Raw genomic sequence first — 22,725 nt, forward strand, 5'->3', positions numbered from 1 at the left:
TCTGACACACAACAAATATTTTATTGTCAATTTAGATTTTAAATAAAATTCTATCAATTTTGTAATAATAAAATAAGCATATATTCTTACATTTCTATTAAATAATTCAAATAGTTATATAATTTTAAACAATGTTACATTAGATATTTACCTATGAAAATATGTATTAGCGTAAAAACGATGAATAAACTAAATTTGCAACGAAGTTTAAATTACATTCACTTTGTGTTCAAATAAATTTTTATTGTCAAATCGAATAATTAAATTTGTTTAATGATCTCTAATTTTTAAACTTTCACTATATTTCATATATAAATTATGGAACCCTAACATTTCGAGGTTGTCGTATCCCGAATATTTAGTTTAGGGTTTAGTAGTTAAGTTATATTAAGTAGTACTTGTGAATGGTTGGAACAATTTCACCAATCATAGTTATATTCTAATAATATAATAAGTAATAAACATTTCGCGCCTTCTCTTGAACTGGGAACGAGTAATAATTTATATATAAATATATTTATTTGGAACTTATATTTTCAATTATAAATGAATATTGTTTTGGTTAGCGGTATTACTTGCATAATTTTGGCTAACGTATTTATAGATCACTGCATTTAAGAAAATCATTATTGTATTCAAATAATTTTTCATTAGAAATATGTTTTAAATCACTGCATTAGGCAATGAATGTATCACTTTGTGTAGTTAGGATATAAAACTATTGTACATTTTGATTCAAATAAATACATACAAGATATCTAATTAAATTACTCCCACACAATATTAACAATTATCTTATACTAAAATACCTTTTGGCGTCAATTTTAGTTTCTAAAGTTTATATGCAGTTTCATAGATGGAGTACAATTTAATTATATTCACGTAAAAGACTGCTGTTAGTTTTGTAATACCCGAATACTCGTACTTGGCAATAATATTGTCAACAGCAACTGTAAATAAATTTATATGTTTTTATAGAATTTTTTATATCAGCTTTCTATATATATAAATACTTACTATATGAAACAGGATACAATAACTAATGCACTCTCCACATCAAATATGGTCGGTTGTAAGTTCTTACTATCAAAGTAAAAAATTTTACTTCATTTGGTTAAAACCAAGTACTTTGATATTTAGGAGAAATACGTGTGCATATGATATCGTTACAGCATCGTCTATTATATTATGTTATCATAAGCAGTAGCTGGGAGTGCATATCCCATCCTTATTGTAGTAATTATTCAAGCAATATTCACTGGTAATTGGCAATTTCATAAAAAAATGTTGATCGTTTTGTGTTATTGTTATCATCATATATAAGTATTTGTAACATAATTTATGCGTTTATTTTGTTATTGATGTTTCTTCTACCAAATCTTTGTCCATTTTTAAAGGAACACCAGTACCATTAGATGTATCACATTTTATATAGGAATTATTGAATTTTTATTGTAATTTCATAGAGTCGGAAGATCACTCAGTTCAGTTGGTTTTGATGTCAGTATACATAAGTTGCCACTATAAGAATATTCAAATATAGTAATGAATTTTTATTTACAGAGATGTAAAATTGAACTTACCACAACATAAAACTGAATATACAACGCTTGTAGCTTTATATCGAAAGTACACTAGAGAATATCCAAGAGCCATTCAGCAAAAGCAATGATGATGTACCACTTTAAAAAGTGTCTTAATTTTGCCAAAATTGGAAACCAAGTATTTTTGTATAACGGAATATATATAAAACGTGGATAGACTCATATTCTCATTCCACTTAGCAAACACCGATGATCATATGCCACTGAAACTAACATCTGATGAAGCGGATATGCTTGTTTCATAATTAACATCGTGAAATAAATGGTCAACTATTGTAATAAGTTAATGACTGTTATAATTCATTTAATAGTGACGACTTGCAGTTGAGAAGTGACCACATTTTGCCACTTAGTTCCAAGTTAATCTCAGTTAAAATCACACCCATCCTTAATCCACATTTAACCCGTTTCACACTTCTTTTATCTAACCATTTTCTAACCCATGTTTTCGGCATTTATAATTTAAAATATGCAAAATATTGCTATCCTTGGGATACAGGCAAAATTTTTTGAGTGGCCAAGTCATGATTTCATGTAACAGGCATTCAAGTATATTATTGAATATATGTAGCATCCAATTAGACAGAAGAGCAAGTAATATAATAAAAGTTGAGTAGTTCCAGGAGTGGCACTATTTTAAGTTACGGAACCACAACTCTACAACAAAGTGCAGCTCACTATATAAAACAGGAACAATGCCAGCAGGTTCTGCCCACTTGCAGGTGCTGCCCAAAACGATTAAAGTTGAATAGTGACTGCTGAAGGATCACGATGTCTGCAGCGGCACAAATGTAACCATAACAGCAACTGTTGAGGCAGCATTAATTGGCGAGTCCCTATAAATAATAAAACAAAATCTATAATAAGAAAATAAAACATTTATTTTTTATAAAAATGATAATCTCGAATCATTACTCAGATCTTATTAAGATGGAAGTCAATGTCTTAATATGAACTGGGTGAGGTCATATTAAAACCCACTTCCAGTCACATTATTTAATAAAAAGCAATCCAAATAAGAGCAGCAATAAAATATATTTCATTGCTGCTTTCGAAGCGCCAACTCTTTCCAGGAATATCGCCGCCATGACAGCATTTATTCTTAAACCTAGCACTGCATATAAAACTTCAGTACAAAAAAACATTTTTTATACATATTTTATGGTTTTAAAACGATAAAAAAAAAATAAGAAAGCCACAACGCATGGCTTCATAACGGCGTAGAGGACTACGCGGCTTCAAACGCAAATACTGATCAAAATTTACAGCCAATCATAATTTGAGTTTTAAATGCGAAAATTGAATTTTAAATATTAAAATGTTATAATACTATTTAATATTAGAATTATTATACTTAAATACATACAATTCATATAACATTAAATTATATTTCTTACACATCTGTTTGGCGTCTCATTAAGTGCTCAGTCTCTTTACAATTTTGTAAATACTTTTGCGTAATTTCGATACTTTAATTTGAGCATATTAAAGCACTTAATTACAAATTCATATAAATAATATTCATTTTGTTTATATTGGATTAGTTCTTTCACTAAAACTTTAATGCAACCGGCTTCTTGCAAACCATACTACATGTCAAAAACTAACCTTCCGCAAAAAAACAAATTGAAAACTGCAGTACGTCTTATAGCGTATGTTCAATGTAAGAAAATGAAAGAATGCATCAAATAACAATAGCAAGATGGGAGACCGTACGTTATCCGAAGAAGCTTAAGAAATTGCTATTAAAACTTAATATTTGACATATTTATAATATAGTCATGTGTGAGTTCGAGTAAATTGTGGTACAGTAAATTAAAATTTTCTTGGATTTTTTTTGGCACTTATGTAATTATTTATTTATTGCACTTATTTATTATATTTGGTTAAAAGTTTTCAAATTTATTTATATATTTATTAAAGATGTTATAAAATTTTCACAATTGTAACACATAACTTACTTAATTTTTATCTAATTTACCCTAATCGAAATTCTAGTAAATACCAACATTCGCTGCCATACCGACACAATATACTATTTCCCTGAATTTACTATCAATTTACTCGAAATCGCACACGGCCCTTCTATTCAAGAACGATTGCAATCATCTCTTTCTATATTTTTTAAAAACATTTAATTTTTTTCTGATATTTAGTGTTCATTTATTAAAAGAAAAAGTACACAATAACTTGTGCGTGATCTTAAAAACAAAAAAATGTATAATAGAATAGTATACATGTATAAGTTTCCTGTTATTATCTAAAGATCTAAATTTTCATGGTAAAACATTAAAAATAAACTCACAACATGTACGTTGCTGAAAACATAAATTAAAGTTAAAATTATAACTATTAAGGTAAGACCATAAGTGAGCTTCCTATAACTAAGGCTAAGAATTGTTCAAAAATAATGTCTGGTAACTGAATGAGACGGTTATATGTAAATGATATTTTAGCAAGGTCGACATAAATCCTCTGCCTAACCTCCCCGTGGGTGTCGACTGATAATAGAGAGTTCTGATTGCAGACTGTTCTAGCTAAGAATTGGAGTTTGCTCTGATTTATTGGCGTGAGGTCTCTGGGGACAACAGAGGTAATGATGCACTAGGCTATACCGACGGATTCTTCAGGTCCTTAAGGGATATCTGCCTGGCTCTGAATGTATGTGCTCATAAGGCTATACATCAACCTTCACATGGACCTCACTGATTCAAAGGGGCCTATGGGGCTTTTTAAAAGATAACTACACGTCGGGTGGAGACAGCGGACCTGAGTTGGGACCCATCAGTATGGAAAATTTGAATTCAAATAAAAAACAAACGAAACTTTGTGCTACTGAAAGACCCCAAGCAAGAGACTGCAAAACTCGAGTGGTACCTCCAACTCCACTTCCAAAGAGTTAAAAATCTCGTCGCAAATACCTTCTGGAAGCAGAAATATTGCATCTACCAGTCGGTATATTGCCTCTTCTGTCACGGCCAAAAGCAGTGGTAAGTCAGAACCCCGATCCTCAAGGAGAATTCCACCTTCCAAAAAGGCCCAAAGCCACCGCCGTATGGCTAGTAATCTTAACACTGACTGGGACATCTACAAAGTAGCCCATTGTAGCGGATTATCAATAAATCCAACCAAAACAGAACTAGTGTTCTTTTATAGGAAATATAAAATTCCGGAATTCACACTACCTATCCTGGGAGGTCAAACTCTGACTCTGAATGATAAAGCCAAATATTTAGGTCTTATAATTGATAGAAAACTGAATTGGGGACCAAATGTTGTTGCACGTACCCAAAAAGCTATGGTTGCCTTTTACTGTTGTAGAGGCGCTATAGGCAAAAGATGGGGACTCTCACCGAAGTCCATTTTATGGATATATAATGTGGTGGTGAAACCAATTCTCTTGTATGGAGTGTTATTTTGGAGAAATACTCTGAATAGGTCAACACTATGCAAGAAATTGGAAAGGTTCAAAGGAATGCACTGATGACATTAAGCGGAGCGTTAAAATCAACGCCGTCACTTGCCCTGGATGTTATCTTCAATATCTTACCTATCGACATCGCTGCGAAAGGCGAGGTAGCTGGGGCAGCTTTACGAATAAAAAAACTAGGAATTGGAAGCAGTTGTGGATGGATGCAAGATTCCATCCTCAGAGAAATTGATTTCCTTTCGAATATAACGAATATAACTACAATTACAATTGTGGACAGAAATCTTGAATTATTAATTCCTTCTAGGGAGACATGGGAAAACTACTCCGTAAAGAATGATAATCGCCTTAACTTCTTTACAGACGGCTCAAAGTTAGATGGACAAGTAGGAGGAGGAGTATACTGCCCTGAACTAGATCTCAGTATGAGTTTCAGGCTACCGGATCACTGCAACGTTTTTCAAGCTGAAATATCTGCTATATTGGAAGTTTCAGATTGGCTGGAACACAATGTTTCCTCCGTTAAATTTATAAACATATTTACTGACGGCCAGGCAGCTATAAAATCTTTAAACTCGTCGACCTTCAACTCGAGGTTAGTACTGAATTGTCTTACATCACTTATGGTAATGGCTGAATATTTTCGGATACGAATTATTTGAGTCCCTGGACATAGGGACATCCAAGGCAACTGTTTAACAGATGAATTAGCAAGACATGGTACGACAGCACAAATTCTTCTGGGAAAAGAAAGTGTGGGTATACCAGTTGCTTCTTGTCGGCACCGAATAAAATTATGGACATACCATATGTTTGAAAGAAGATGGTCAACAGTAACCAACTGCATAAAAACCAAGGAATTTTGGCCAAAAATAAGTAAGAAAAGATCGGGGAAATTAATCAACCTATCCCGAGCAAATTTATCCAGGATAGTGGAAATTATTACGGGACACTGCCCGTTGGGAGGACATGCCGTGAGGCTCAGCATCAGGACCTCCTTACATTGTAGGCATTGCATGGAGGATGATGAAGAGGAATCACCAACACACCTTCTGCTACAGTGTCCTGCCTTCGCAAGACATAGACTACCCTACTTAGGATCGCACTTTTTCTATTCACTAAGAGAGCTAGATTATATTTCCATAGCTCGTGTCAATGGCTTTGTAGCCAGGTGTCAAATTCTTTAGGGTATCAAAATGGACCTCATGGTCTAAGTGAGTCTTCGGACGGCCCCAGTAACCTAACCTAACCTAAGGATCAACAAAGACGTTTTTTATTTGTGTCAAATATTCTCGTTTTTTTATTTTATTTCTTATACTTACATTGTCATTAAACACATAAATTTTTTATTTTAATCTCTTCTAGTTTTGGCATTAATTGTATCCAACTTCAGAACTATTAATGATAATTCTTTTACTTACAAAATATGCAAATTCAAAGTTTATAAAAGATACAATTGATTCCGCTCTAATGCTGCCACGTCAACCTTTCTTTACCTCAATAATCGAATTCTCTACACCATTGGGTTTTGACATTTGCTGTCACTGCTGCCAAGGGTGTCCATACATTTTTGTAGTTCTAAGGGTGACCAGTTGTTATTATAATAAATGGTTTACAATAGTAACATTAAAAATATAAAATAAGTTTATATTTGCATATTTTTCTGTATTTATTTATTTAAACTTGTCCTTCGCTTTGACTACATGACCCCTATTACATTTAGTGGCAACGGCAATCTTCATATTATTCTTTAGCTTCCTAGCACTTCTTAGGAAGTAGAAGCTCAAATGCAAAGATATGAGCATCACGAAGTAATATTTTTTCAACCGTTCACTACAAAACACGTAATAAAATTTAAAGTTAAAATTTTGAAAATCAATAAAAATCCTTTGCAATTGTTGATGAGAATATTTTTTTTTGTATGATTGTGAATAAAATATATTATTTTACTTTTATTAGTAAATTAATAAACGGAAAAAATATCATATTTGTTACAAACAATGACAACACGAAATACGAAAAATTAACGAAGTCATTCGTTGACAGAAAACTGGAAATATGTACTTCGTATGTACTTCCAAAAATCGTTCACAATAGATGAATTTTTTATGTTGGCAACCATGTGATTTGAACTGCTTATTAGTTAAGCAAATTCAAAAAGATTGGACTAAATAACCCAGCAGTGTTGTTGTTTCAGATGTTATTTTTAAAATAATCAGTTGTTCTTTTAAAATATGCTTACAAAAGAAAAGGCGTAATAACGTTTTATATATAACAAAAAATATTTACATATTTAAACTTTGGTTTAATTTAAATTTGGTTTTTTGCGTTAACTACAAAACGTTAATAGACTTTCTTTTTACATAACATTACTTTACTTTATTTAACTAAAACAATATATTTATTCACGACGCTACCCATCGAACTTCCGTTATTCTTACTTCACTTGATTGTGTCATTCGCTGTCATAGGTTAGGTGACCACCTGTTGTTAAAAATTTTAAGGTGCCCAATTGTGCGTTTCGGATGTACGTTAACAGTCGGCCCTTCCTGACGTCAAGCGTCCTCGCACTCGGAATCAGTTTCTTCTTCGTACGGCAATTGACACCATGGCTTTAGGAGATCAGACGCATAGATTGATTTATAATGTCGTTGTTTTCGATCGGATCCTGGTAGGTCTTCGATGACATAACGGTCATTATCGAGAACTTCGGTGACTACGAACGGTCCTTTATATCGACATTCAAGTTTGCGGGACGTGCCTGTGGATGCTGGTTCTCGTTCTGCTAGAACTAAATCACCTTGCTCATATTTCGTTGATTTCCTGTGTTTATCGTCGAAACGCTTTTTCGCGTTTACCCGTTTACTATCGGTGTTATTAGCAGCAAGTAATCGTCGGCGGTGAAGTTCTTCTTGGGTGATGGGAATAGTATCGTCTTCATCTTGGAGAATTTGGATCAGCTTGTTACCTAATATGTCGCGTGGCTTGAATCCAAAAAGCAATTCGTTTGGAGATTTTCCCGTCGTTTGGCTAATCAGTGAGTTCAATGTACATTGAATGCTTCGTAGTTGCTCGTCCCAGGTTCGGTCATCTTGTGTTGAGGGTTGCAGCATGGATAAAACGGTGCGATTAAATCGTTCGTTTGGCCATTGGCTCGTGGCGTACGGACTGCGTTGCGTATGTGTTTGATTTGTTGATCGTTACAGTATCTTTCGAATTCTTTTGACGTAAAGGCGGTACCACGATCACTTATTATAGTTTCAGGGGTTCCAACGTAACTGGTAACTTCATTCAGAATGGCGATGACTTGTTTAGTGTTCGTACTTTTCACTGGTCTGACGATGGCAAATTTTGTGAAACTGTCCACAATAATCAGGATATACTCGTTTAACTTTCGGCTTCGGGGAAAAGGTCCCAGGTGGTCAATGTGTATTGTTTTGAACGGAATAGGCTCCATTTTGTCGCAATGTAACTCACCATCCTTTTTACCTCCTCGACGCTTAGTGAAGGCACAATCAATGCACGCTTTCACAAAAGATTTGACAAAGTTTCGCATTCGAGCGAACCACATAGACCGTAGTAAGTATTCAATCGTTCGGTCAACGCTTAAGTGTCCTGTTTTAACATGTGCATCATGTGTCACCTTCCATCGTAAAGCCTTTGGTATTACGAAGAGCTGTTGGTTCTTATACCGTTTGTACAGTCGTCCGTTAATTATTTTATTGTCGTTAATAATGTCTGAATCCTTATCCTCAATTTTCATTACGACTTGTTGAAGTTTGCTGTCTTGTAATTGCATACTGTAAAGCCAATCTGCTTCAGTTATTTCCGCCTTCCAGACTCGCAAAGTCGCTTCCTCAAGATCGCAACCGTCTTCGTTAGGCATACGACTTAGTGCGTCGACGTGCGCCATTCGTTGCTCGCTTCGATGTTCGATGATGAGGTCATAGTCTTGGATACGAAGCCACCATCTGGCTATACGAGGTATCATTTCTCGCTTTTGCATGGCCAATTTTACAGCATTGCAATCGGTAATGACCGTAAACGACTTTCCATAGATGTAATATTTAAAGCGGTCCACAGATTCGACAACTGCAAACGTTTCTAATTCGTAACTGTGATATTTCCTTTCCAGCGGTGTGGTAGATCGACTAAAGTACGCCACCGGCTTCCAATCTCCGCTGTCATTTTGGAGTAAAACACCTGCGAGTCCGATGGCACTCGCGTCTGTATGCACTTGATGATCAGCTTCCACTCGGCAGCCCGTTAATACTGGTCCGGTTGTTAGTGCTTCATTTAGACTCACAAAGGTGTTTGTTTGTTGATCTGTCCATTTAAAGACAGCGTTTTTCTTAAGTAATTGTCGCAACGGTTCGGATATAATTGCGTAGCCTGGTATAAACTTACGGAAATATCCCGTTAACCCTAAATAGCGCCGCACCTCTGTTTGCGTTGTAGGCATGTTGAAATTTCGTATGGCTTCGGTCTTGATTTCACCCGGCGTTATCCCGTTGGGTCCCAACTGATGTCCCAAGAATTGGATAGTATCTTTCAGAAATTCGCATTTTTTTAAATTCAATGTTAAATTAAATTCTTTTATTACACCTAAAATTCGTTGAAACTTTCCGAGAACTTCTTCTTCATCGTTGCCGCCGACAAGCATATCGTCCATGTAGTGAATCATATCGCTGGGTTCCAAGCGCGTTTTAATTTTTGCCATCAATTGTAGAAACAGAACTGGTGCGTTCTTCAGCCCGAACGGCATCCGTTTAAACTCATACAAACCATCAGGAACCACAACTGCAGTATATTTACGACTGTTACGTTCTATAGGAATTTGATAATAACCACAGTTAAGATCTAACGATATGTAGATTCGATACTTCGTTGCTTCTTGTAAACTTTCTTCGATATTGGGCATTGGGTAGCATTCTTTTCGAGTGAATTGATTAATCCGACGGTAGTCCACGCAAAGTTGATGTTCGCCATTCTTTTTCTTCACAAGCAACATTGGACTCGCATAACTTGATTCGGACGGAGCTATAATATCGTTGTCGAGCAACTCTTGAATTTTCTTCGCAACGATTTCTTTTTTCGGTTCCGGAACTCTATACGGGACTTGTGCGATTACCTCGTTGGTCGTTAACTCAATTTTCATTTCGACTACACTAGTTTTGCCGATTCCATCCATACCTGTAGCGAAACATTCTCGGAATTCATTCATCACCTCTAACAGCTTTCCCTTAGAATCTGAATTTACAGTGTCCATACACACGTCATCCTCCGTTATTGGACTAAGTTTATTAATTTTACACGTCGTTTTTACTTTGTCTTCGAATTTGAACTGTCCGTTGTCATATACGGCGCGTATATTTTCGCTATTGAATATTTCGTCCCCGAGCAATAAATCGTAATTCAACACACGATCTTTGAAGACGTGCAACGTCAACGGTTTTTCAACTTCATCGATTTTCAAATCCGTGTCGATTTGTATCTCAGATCGTTCTATACCACCACCGAATCCACTGATGGTAAATAGGTTTTTGCTGCGCGTACCACCAATATCGTTGGCAAATGTTTCTCGGACCATATTACATTCGCTTCCAGTATCAATAAATGCAATGGCTTGCTTGCCACCAATCGTTATTTTCTTAAGAAATTTATTGTCGATAATACTTGTTTTTCGCACAAAAGCTGATGGTTTTCCGCAATTTTGCTGTTCATTTTTGGGGTGCACCTTATTACAATCTATACAACGAGGACGTTTTGGGGGTCTTGCACAATTTACTGACAAGTGCCCTGACTCACCACAATTGTAACACATAACATTCTTTGCCTTACTGAACGATTGTATTCTTTGTTCGCTTTCACCCGCATTATGAAAAGGCTTTTCGTTTATCTTAATGCAATTTTGTAAAAAGTTCTCGCATGCTTCACGCATTTCTTTAACGGACACGAATTTTTGCGGAGCAATCGCCATTTGTAGTTCTCGATGTTTTAATCCTTCTCGGGCGTATTTCGTGATAGCCATCTCACTAAGATTATGACGTCGTCCTAGCGCAGAGACACGAAAAATGAACTCAGTTATTGTTTCGTTTTGCCTTCGAGCAACGCGCGACATATTGTAATGTATATCCGCTTCATCGTATTCGCAACCGAACTCGGTGACAAGCTCATTTGAGAACTCCTTCCAAGTAGCATGCATTCTTGGTGATGCGTCCACCCACATGCGCGCTACACCCTTCAAATGGCTATACACTGCAAGAAGGACACTTTTTTCGGGCCACACATATACAGACATAACAGCTTCAATACGTTCGACAAATTGCGTAGCCGTAATAGAATCTTCATTCGTTGGGTCGAATTCGGGTAGGACTTCTGCGATTTCTCGTATAGAATGCGCGTTACGGTCCTTACTAGGCATTTCTGAAGTACTGTTTTGATTGTTTCTACCGTTATTCTGGTTAATGGCCACTTGTTGCACCATTTGCCGCAGTTCGCTAATTTGTTTTCTCAATTCTTTGTTTTCACCCCGCAATTCCTCATTATCGTTCGTAAATTGTAAAACTACGCCGCTTGCCTTCACGTGTTCAGTTAATCTTGCAACTAATTCTGCCTTATTGCCTGTAGTGGATAACTCTTGCTGTTGTAAGAAGTCCTTCAACTGTTCCTTCGTCAGTGTCTCGATGGTCACCATCATTACGTATATATCTGCGTTCGTTTGTTTTTTAATTTTCTGCGCCAAATATTCAAACTTACGTTTTAATTACTCCCCTTTTGGACATTGATTCAATCCCACTTCTGAACTTTAAACTTTGGTTTAATTTAAATTTGGTTTTTTGCGTTAACTACAAAACGTTAATAGACTTTCTTTTTACATAACATTACTTTACTTTATTTAACTAAAACAATATATTTATTCACGACGCTACCCATCGAACTTCCGTTATTCTTACTTCACTTGATTGTGTCATTCGCTGTCATAGGTTAGGTGACCTGTTGTTAAAAATTTTAAGGTGCCCAATTGTGCGTTTCGGATGTAGGTTGACACATATTTTATGTTTTCTTAAATGAAGTACATAAAGAATTTAATTTTCTTAAGTTTACTTGAGATTGGTTTGCGTAGAGATCGTCCCTTGTTTTGAGAAACACATTATCAGTGACATCTGAACTCTTAAGAAACAAAAATAAGATAAAAAATCTTATTTAAAAATTACAGTGGGCCGTCAGCACAAATACCGTGGTGCTGAGCAGGTTTCTCCTTAGTTGAATTAGCTGACTAGTGTATTTTTTGTCTAAATTAGACCAAGTCAATATTGCTTGGCTGTGCTCAGGTATTTTTGTTTAATTGTCACTTTAACTGTAGTAAGTAGAACATCTACATCTGAGAAGTAAATATTAAAGAGAAGAGCACTGCCTTCGCAAACTCGTCTCCACTGCAGTTGCCCGAGATGTCCCTATGTCTCGGAACCCATATGAGTTGGTCATTGAGTCTTTAAGGGGGGCTCTGCAATTTTGAGTGATAATTGATGTGGCTGAAGTGCGTATCAGTGATTTAATGGCAGCTTGGTTGTCTGAGGTCATTGTAATAGGATCATTGGGATTTGATTGCCAAGAACTCGTTGTACTGCACAATATATTGCCATTACTTTATTACTGCAGTGGTTTGGAAATCGAAGCGTAAGTAATGACGCTGCATTCAGATTCTTTCAACAATTTTAATAGGGTGTTGGCCACTATATTCAACAAAATTGGTAAGAGAACCCCACCCTGTGATGTTCTCCGACAGACTGCTCTACAAGTTTGAACACTCGATGTCGAAGGTCATAATTTTAGTTTTGTGAAGAAACTCTACAAATTTCATCAGACTATCGTCAAGGTTTAGATTTGAAAAGGATTTTATGACCACTAGTGCAGCCGTTATTAAAAGCGCGCTCGATATCAAGAAAAGAGGTAAATATATATTCCCTACAGGAGATGAAATGGTCAACTTGCGAAAAGAGTGCTTGGAGCGTTGTATCGGCAAACTTTCCATTAGAATATGCATTCTGTGATGTGAAGAGGCGGGTTAATAGTCTTCTTTATATGAAGATCAAGAACCCTCTCCAGCACTTTCAGAAGAAAGGAAGAAAGGCTAATTTGTCTATAATCCTTGGGAATGAATACTACACGTACAATTCTTCAACAACTGAGGATATACATAACTTTGTGACAACTATTGTGTATGCACATCGGAAATCACACTCCCTAAAAATTGTGTATCTAGAAAGATATCTAAGCTCTCCTTTCTAGAGTTAGTGCATTGACAATTTGGAGCCCGGATACAGTGTAGGATCTTGTCGGTGGACTTAAGAATTTTATGCAATTGGCTAGACTCAGAAGTTTCTATGTGGCCGCAAAAATTTTTCCAAGCTGCTTTTTTGGTCCACCGAATGGCGTATTTTAATTCACTTTGCATTTCTTTATATAGTGCCGAGTTACCTATTCTGTTTGAGTGATCTGTTCATTTCAAAATTCACCGACATATCAGGTCAAAACTGCACCGAGAGGGTGTAGTTTTAATATTTAATATTAATTAATATTTTATATTAATATTCATATTATTTTAGCGATTACGTAGGCTTGCCGGCTAATTGCAAGTTGCATCAAAGACAGGTGTAGTGTTTATCGACAGTTAAGCGGCAATTAAAGCCTTTCACCACAAAGTCAAATCCAATTAAATAATGTAGACGTAACTGGCGATCTAAACCAGATAGCTGACATCTTTCTTTTCTGGGTTTTTGGAAACACGAACATTAAAGGGAATAAAAAAGTAGACTGTTTGGTCTGCTGCGGTGCTTCCCTAGATGAATCACTGGAAATACCAGTTTATGTTCCCTCTGGATCGTTAAGAGCAGTACTTCCTTCTTTCTTCTGTGAGTCAATAATAAATGGAATTACGATAATAACAAATGCGCAAGTTCCTCGATAGCATGGCGCTCACATGACAGATTAGATCATAGGAATTTATCGAAGTAGATTATGTTAATTCTGCAATTTACTCTGGTCACTGGTGTAAAAAAATCTATACAAAGAAACTGCGAATTTCCTTTGATTTTCATTGCAAAAGTTGCGAAAATTTACAGGAAAAAGAAACATTCATTTTCTCATAACTGAGAAAAAACGATAATCAGCGGAAAGTTATCTGGAAAGTTACCACCTAACTATATTTTCTATGGTAATTCCCTTGAGTATTATAGTGTCAACCCTTGGATCACTTTCATGTAATACAGAAATACCAATGATATATTGAAGGACTAATATAATAAAAAGCTTTGGCCGATACCATATTTTGCGTAAGTAAACCTGAGATCGGAGGAGATTTACGTGTGTTTTGCTTAAAATTTACCGCAAAGGATGAGTGAAATATTCATATTGCTTCATATTGCTTTGGCAGCTGACCGCTTCATAGATGCTCGAATCTTCGCTGCCCTATCGCTGCTATCGTGGATTAGTATCATAAGTGGCGGTTTCAACATAACTACTGCCTCCTTGACGAATTTTTATTTCTAGATCTCATCACTCAGTGGAACCCTTTATAGGAGTGCTCGAACGAGATCAGTGCTCAGAAAATTGATGCTGTCTATTTGGCAGCTCTTTGGGCGAACACAGGTTGTTGACCACGTCGCAGGTTAGACTGGGTTCTCGCATTGCCCAATTTTTTCGCAGTAACTTAACGAAGTCCGTTTGTCTGTAACTGCACGGGGATGGTAAGGATTTGCGTATAGTACACTTCATCGGAATAAAAAAACGCGACAAAAAAGCAATTTGGGCAGGCAGTCAGCAAAGGAACGAGTTGTATCCACATCGTTCCACTGAGTGCTGAATATTACATCTCCACTTTTACTAAACTTTAAAGGTAGGGTAGGAATTTACATATCTACACCAAACCGGTTTCTCCTCCGCAGCAACGAAATCCACATTTCATAGCAAATTTTACAGGTGAGTTTTCCCATACTTTGTTTTAGTATTCCCCTGTTCAGCTTAGCTGAAGGTTCATTCTATACGGGTTTATTTGAAGGAAGAAGTACTGTATTTGATAGCCTATTTAGTTAGTATTTCCATCTACCCGTACTTAGAGAATTAAATTTATTTATTAATTTCTTAGTTTCTTTTTGTAATATGCAATAAATTAAATGAAAGAATTTTTTTTAATTTAATATTATTTTATTTAACATTTATTATTGTCCGCAAAGGGAGATTTGTTGTATTGTAAATACGTATACAGCTTTAGATGTATTGATTTTCTGATTTCAAATTTAACAATATTAAATTATAGGAATTTGATTATATACATACATTGTTTGATATTTTTATTGTTTGAAGTATAAAATATTACATATTTATATATATATATATATATATATTATTTTTAAATTAATAACAGCTATAATCAAGGTATATATGTATCAAATAATGTTTATTTTAAAATAATCTTTGGAATGATTTTATACAATAAACCACATTATACGACTTTTGAACAAACAGTGGAAATAATTAAGCAACTAATAGTTGTATTAATATACTTGAATAAGTTTTATAACTACACGGATCCATTACATCTTAAAACTTTTCATCCTTACACTTTTAAATGATCTTAATTTTAAAACATATAATTATAATAGTAATTACTATATCTCATTAAGTAACGGTTTATGAAATGATTGTGTTATGTTAGACTAATAAATCTTATTATTAATAATAAATTGGGCACGAATAAAGTTTTCTAGACATAACGATTTGAACAAATTTTTCTACTACTCTGTCGATACATACAGCTGCTTCTCTAAATATCATCGGGCTTTAAAGCAGTATATAGACTATAACCAATAATCTCAGTTGAGGATGTTTTAAAACACAAATTTGTGAAGCCCGATATCTTAATAATTAAGAATCGTCATAGATATAGCGTATTAGAGAAAAGTCTGTTGTGAAATCGCTGTGCTTACGAAACTGGAATTCGTGTCACAAGTGTTGTTTAAGTAATTAAAAGAAGAATATATTTTTAAAATATAAAAAAATTAATCACAAAATATTATTATTAAAACGAAAATAAATATATTTCTACATAAATTTAGTTTTACAGAAAAAAACATTTTGTTCAAAAAATTTGATTAGTAGTTTCGAAATTTCAATGTGAGTCTTTCTTGTGAGATTTTATATTAATATAATAAGCTCCTTTATATTACATAAATTTAATTACATATGGAATAGTTAATAATTTTAAATAGAAAATTTTTATATTAAAGTAAATAAATTATACGTTTTTTTTATAAATATTTTGTACATAGTTTTTTCTGTTATATATTTTTAATAGTTTTATACCCTTGAAAAGATCTATGAAGAAAATTTCTCCTGATATTGAATTCATGGACTGTACCAGAAGTACCCTTCATCGATATTCATACCTTTTCAAATATATTTCTAAATTCCGAAATAATATTTATTTATTGCAGTCAATATTTAATGCAGTGATCATATTAATACATAATTATTTACATTAAAAGTTCTGATTTGCATAATTTTTCATTGATTTGTTAATTTTTAACATAAATGTAAGAACATATATGGCAACCCTGGCAGTAGTAGTTGAGTCAGTTCAGTTGGCGACGTTGAGTTGAGCAGTCGTGTATGAAGTTGTCAAGTTCGGTCGTCGCGTGTGCAAGCAGTTGTGCTCTTGCATTTTTTTTTAATTATTTGTTGATATAATTCTTTGTTATTATTACTTAATAAAACTCTATTCTTTATTATTATTACTTAATAAAACTCTATTCTTTATTATTATTACTTAATAAAACTCTATTCTTTACATAAATAGTTTTTTTAAAAGTTACTATTTTTTATTATTTTAAGTTACTAAAAGTACGAGTAGCATGAATAAACCCATTCTGGGTCATTTTGTAAAGCTTGACCTCATAAATAATAGTGAATCCGTATTGGTATTAATGATTTGCTTGTGATAAGAACTTAAAAAGTGCTCCTTTCATGTTAAGAATTGCAAAAACAAACTTAATGAACATTATTGTGAAATTAAAAAAATGAAACATGTTTGTCAAATTTGCTAAATGCTAAATCAGAAATTATTGAATGTGTGGCGACAGTACAACAAAGATGGCAACCCAGAAAATATCCAATTATCATTCTTGAAGGAAAAAGACACCTGGCAATGCTGAAAAGATAAAAGCACATAAACTGGTCACCTTAACAACAAATTAAAGTATGAGAGGCAATTGATAACAACAGTTAGTTGATGGTTAATTTTCCTAGAGTAAACTTGTATTATTTTGTAGTTTGTAAAAACTAGTGTTGTATAATAGTGTATGTTAAATAAAATAGTCAAAAGAAACGACTAAAGTGGTGACCCCGACGCGCAAAGTAAAAAAAACTTACAGAACTAAATTTAAAAAAGGGCAAAGTAACATTGGTTTTAGATACGCTAAACAACATTCACTAAAACTATTAACAGGCTTATCCAACACGCACATCGTCATCACAAGTTGCAGAACAAGAGTACTTGGAATAGCTAAGGTGGTGACTCCGTTGGAAAATCAAGCAAAAACACTACAAAGCAGTGCATCTTATGCAAGAGTACACGAGCAAGCTGCGTTCCAGACAGGCACACGACAACATGTCTGTAAATGCAGAACAAACTGTAAATCCACAAGTAGACTCCACTGAAATGAACATGAGACACAATGTGAGAGTCCCAAACTTCAATAAAACCAACCCATCAGTATGGTTCGCGCAACTGGAACTTGTCTTTCGTTTAAATAATATTCGAGAAGACACAGACAAATTTGATTGGGTGGCAGTAAATTTAGATGAAGACATTGTGATGATTGCTGAAGATCTAATTACAAATCGCCCAACGAACAATAAATATGAAACACTCAAGGTATCGGTATCAAGATTTCATTCGTTCGGTACGGTCGAGTGCTTTATACTAGGCCACGTGCAACGTTGTTGTTTCATTTGTTTAACATATATTGGTGTTGAATGATATAATAATATTGATATATTAACTATTCACTTAATTAAAAGTTGAACTTCTGACTTGTGGTAGCAATATGTGAGTTTGTTAAGTTTAGGCGCGGTGTTTGGAAACGTGTTCGCTTAAAAAACAACTCGTCATAGTACGGCATTGTAAGCTGTGCTTCGAGTTCAACTTCAATGTCTGTGGTGTAAGCTTATGAGTTTACGTGATAAGGTGATTGCGGGATAAGCTAAACCTATCTACGGCCGCTTTCAATACGGTCTCGCATCTACCTAGTAAAATTTCAAGCCGATAGTGCATCCACTAGTTGTATTCTCCTTACTGATTTTATTAATCTTTAAGAGGAGGCGCAACGTGTTTGTTTCAATTTCGGCTAAATGCACATTGTTCTTGTGCATTTAAAGATCCTGCTTGTGAATTGTTTGGTGTGTTGTTATGTTCTTCCTGTCGATTTTGGAAAAAATCGTATTTGGAGGAAGCAATAACCTTTCCAATAACCTTTGGAGTTGTACTGATTTAATTTGCACATCAACTCCCATTCTTGGTGAGTGTTGTTGCAAAAACTTCATTACTTTATATATATTCTTCATATTATATTTACTATTGTATTACATTATTGTATTACATATATTATATATATTATATTTATTTATATATACATATTGTATTGTTTGTATTATTCATTACATTACTCTTATTTACATTTGTAGTTATATGTGTGCTTATTTGAAATTATATTATTTGCATTTACATCTATAATTATACTTTAATTATATTCGTACTTGTATTTATTTTCATAAGTGTATCTGTACTATACTGTATTTATAGTAGCACCTATATTTGTAATTATATTTACATGAAATTATATTCAATTACATTTAATTAAAGGAAAAAAATAAAAAAAAATTAAATTACATTCACATTCAAATTTATATTTAGTATATATTGTATTTATTTTACACTTACATTTATATATCTCACTCATCCTATTTCACGTTCATTTTTCCTTATTCTTTCCTTTCCTTCCAAAATTATTCTCACCTTTTAAATTATATCTTAACTCCTTGAGTTTACTAATTCTCTTTCACAATTATGGAAGATGGAGATGGAGACCCGCAATCCTGTAAGGTTAGCTCTGATAATAGACCGATCTCTCCATCCCCCATTTTGAAACGATCTAGGACTGTCGTTGGCCTCCAAAACCGTAAGCAAGTCGATGAGCAACTTGCGTCTGTTTTGAAATCCGTTGCAGCCCTTAAGGCTGACAACGCCCGGCTTCGTTCTGAGAACGCCTTCCTTGCCACTAAGCTGGCTCTGCTCACGGACAACTCACCAAAGTCTTCCTCTTCTTCCATTACCGCTGCTACTGCACCCCCCTCTACCTCCACAGCTGCCGTTTGTAGCACTTCTAGTCTCCCCAAGCCAGCGCCTAAACCCAAATCTCTTTCTAGCGCAAATCCCATCAAGCCTTCTTTAGCTCCCAAGGTCCCTGTGGGACTCAATCCCTCCACTCCGTCTACTGTTCTCTTGCCTTCGGCTACTAAGTCTTCGACGCCACCAGCCATTACGGCCCGTGGTGTCAATGTCAAGGAGCTTGGCTCCGCTATTAAATTCGCTTTTCCCAATGCTGTTTATGAGTTTAAGTGCGTAAACAGCACAACCACGCGTATCCTTACTAAGAGTAAGGATACCTTTTACAACATCAGTTCTCTGCTCCGTGAGCAGAAAATTAAGAGTTTTGCCTCCATTCCCTCTGAGGACCGAATCACTCCTGTCCTCCTTAAGAACTTTCCCTCATCCTATGATGAGGATGATTTGAAGTCAGCGTTGGTGACGGACTTACCTGAGTTCTCCTTTTCGAAGGTCTCCAACTTCATCCTGTCCCTTCCACGGACATTAAATCCCTCTTAAGTGTTAAGCGGCTTCCATCGCTTAACATTATTATATCACTGGAGCAGAAATCTCGCAATGAGATCCCTCAATGCTCTAACTGCCAACGCTATTTTCACACAGCTAAGCTGTGCAACTACCCCCATCGTTGTGTGCGCTGTGGTGAGACACATACTCGTGGCGAGTGTCAACTTCCTCCTCCTGCTTTTGACCCAGTCACTCAGGAGCAACTTGCAGCCACTATTCCCAAGTGCTATAATTGTGGTCAGACTGGTCATCCGGCCAACTACCGCTGCTCCAAATGTAAGGAGTTGCGTTCTCTTCGCGCCAGTAAGACTCGTGGGCAAAAAATCCCCCCCTCATGTCTATCGACCTGAGGGCTCCAATAAATTTCGTGAGACCTGGAGTCTCATTTGCCTCTGCGGCAAAAGCTGCAACCCCTAAGCCCACTTCGCTGCCTAAAGCAGCTAAATCTTCCCCTATTCGTACTCCTGAGCCTGACTCCTTTCTCCCTGATATTCAGGGAATCTTCGCCTTTGCTGCAGGCATTAAACAGCAGTACAGCCTTTTGCCCCATTCTGACAAGAAAGCCTTTCTTGTCCAGAAAGTTCTCGAATTGGCATTGAGATGAATGATCTAAAGATCATTCTCATTAATGTCAATTCTATACACTCCATTCTTAGGCGTACTTTTTTAGCGGATTTTGCTGAACGCAACAACCCCCATATCATTCTTGTGACTGAAACACGGCTCAATTACAGAGACGTTGTTGATGTCAGAGGATATAATTTTATCCGGTTCGATAGGGACGGCGTCGGTGGGGGAGTCGCCATTTTAGCAAAAGACTCTCTCAAGTGTTCTAGGATTCACATCCCTTCACTTGTTTCTCTTGAGGCGGTTGGCATTACTCTTGCTCTCTCCAACCGCCCTGATCTTAACATCTTTTGCGTCTACCACACTTCCTCTATTGCTTCGTGCATTGTCCCTTGTGATCTGGGCACCCTTGCCTCCTTGTCCCCTAACCCTTTCCTTATCGGTGGTGACTTCAATAGTAAGCACCCCTTTTGGAATAATTCTGCCTCTTGCCCTAGTGGCACTAGGCTATTTAACTGACTGACTAGCAGCTCAGTCAGTCCTATTTTAAGTGTGGTAGCTCCTTCGGTTCCGACTCATATTAATAGTATCATTGATTTTTTCTTAGCGGATAATCGCCTCCTTTCCTGCCTTAGTGACCCACGAGTCATTGACGGCATATCTGACCACCAAGCAGTAAGGCTTGTGCTTCACGACTGCAGAGCTGCTCGTGCCTGCCCTCGCACTTTTTTTAACTTTCCTAGCACCAACTGGTCGGAGTTCAACCTCGCTCTCGACCACCTCCTTCTTAATTTGAGCATTCCCGAATACAGGAACATGACTCCTGTGGAGATTGATTTTGCTGCCCGTACTCTTGAAAGCATTTTCACCTCCACAATTGAGGACCATGTTCCGAAGGTGCGTGTTCGCAAATTTTATCAAGTTCCTCTTGATGCTTCTACCCTTCTCCTCATTAACCTGAGGAAATCGCTTCGCCGCAGAACTTATCGCCTTAGACAGGTAGCTTCACCGCAAGCTCATGCGTTCCAAGCCATTCTTAAGAACCTGGACACCATAATTGCCCAGAGAGTCAACCAATCCAGGTTTAATTCCATTAGTGCCAGACTTCGTGCCACTCAGTGCCGGTCTGACGTCTTTAGTACGGTCAGGCAAATCTGTGGATCCAATAGGTCCATCTCAGACCTCCGCTATGGCAACTCCATGGTGTATGACGACCTTGATAAAGACAACGTCTTTGGTGAAGTCTTTATGACTAATCACCGTCTTACGGCTGGCCTAGGCGAGCGCCACCTTACGTTAACTACGAATTCTGCAGTTCATGGGCTTTTCGATGCTTTCAATGAAAGCATAGTCACTTTCTCCCCGCAGTTCCCCGCTCACTGCATCAATGTTAAAGACACCCGTGGGTTTCTCACCCCTTCCAAACTCATCGACATGCTTCGGCTCAAAACACCTAAAAAGTCATCTGGCACTGACTGCGTGTCTTTCTACGCCATGAGACATTTCTCACCACTCTTTTTTAAAAAGTGCGCCATGCTCTTCAACCATGCGTACAACACTGGTTCCTTCCCCCAGCCATGGAGGAAGGCCATAGTTTGTCCCGTTGCCAAAATTGGCAAACCCAAAGCTGACCCCTTCAGATATCGTCCTATTTCTCTTCTCAACTCTGTCAGTAAGCTCTATGAAACCTTCATAGCCAGCAAGCTGAAATCCTTCTCTTCTGGGAATAATATTATTCCCCCTTTTCAGCTCGGCTTTAGGAGCCAAATCTCCACCATCCATGCCCTGCATCATCTCCAAAATGAGATATGCGTAGGCTTTTTTAATAAGCAGCCCACTGTGGCACTAAGTCTTGACATTGAAAAAGCCTTTGATACTGTCTGGTTTGAAGGCTTAATCCTTAAGCTTCACCAGTTCAGCTTCTCTCCTACGCTCTGCAGTGTTGTCCACAAATTTCTTTCTAACAGAACCTTTCAGGTTCGAGTCGGTTCCTCTCTTTCACGTGATTTCCCCATCGATGCTGGCGTCCCTCAGGGCTCGGTTCTTGGACCCCTCCTTTTCAACATGTTTATAGCAGATATTCCACTCCCGCGGACCCCTATTAAGCAAATCTGCTTCGCAGACGACTGCCTTGTCTTCATGCGCTCGTCTAATCCTTTCCGCGTCTCCGATGA

General features: G+C 36.3%; 1 long non-coding RNA gene across 1 annotated transcript; it reads right to left on the reverse strand.

Moving 5' to 3' along the window:
* Positions 1–277: 277 nt before the first annotated feature.
* On the reverse strand, positions 278–3,200 carry LOC119677927. Its single transcript, XR_005252302.1, has 4 exons — positions 3,002–3,200; positions 1,584–2,440; positions 1,018–1,521; positions 278–950 (listed from the first exon to the last, which is right to left on the reverse strand). It is a non-coding gene; the product is annotated as an uncharacterized LOC119677927 (long non-coding RNA).
* Positions 3,201–22,725: the final 19,525 nt, after the last annotated feature.

The sequence above is a fragment of the Teleopsis dalmanni genome, chromosome 2, assembly GCF_002237135.1.
Source record: "Teleopsis dalmanni isolate 2A chromosome 2, ASM223713v2, whole genome shotgun sequence".
In the NCBI taxonomy this organism is placed as follows: domain Eukaryota; kingdom Metazoa; phylum Arthropoda; class Insecta; order Diptera; family Diopsidae; genus Teleopsis; species Teleopsis dalmanni.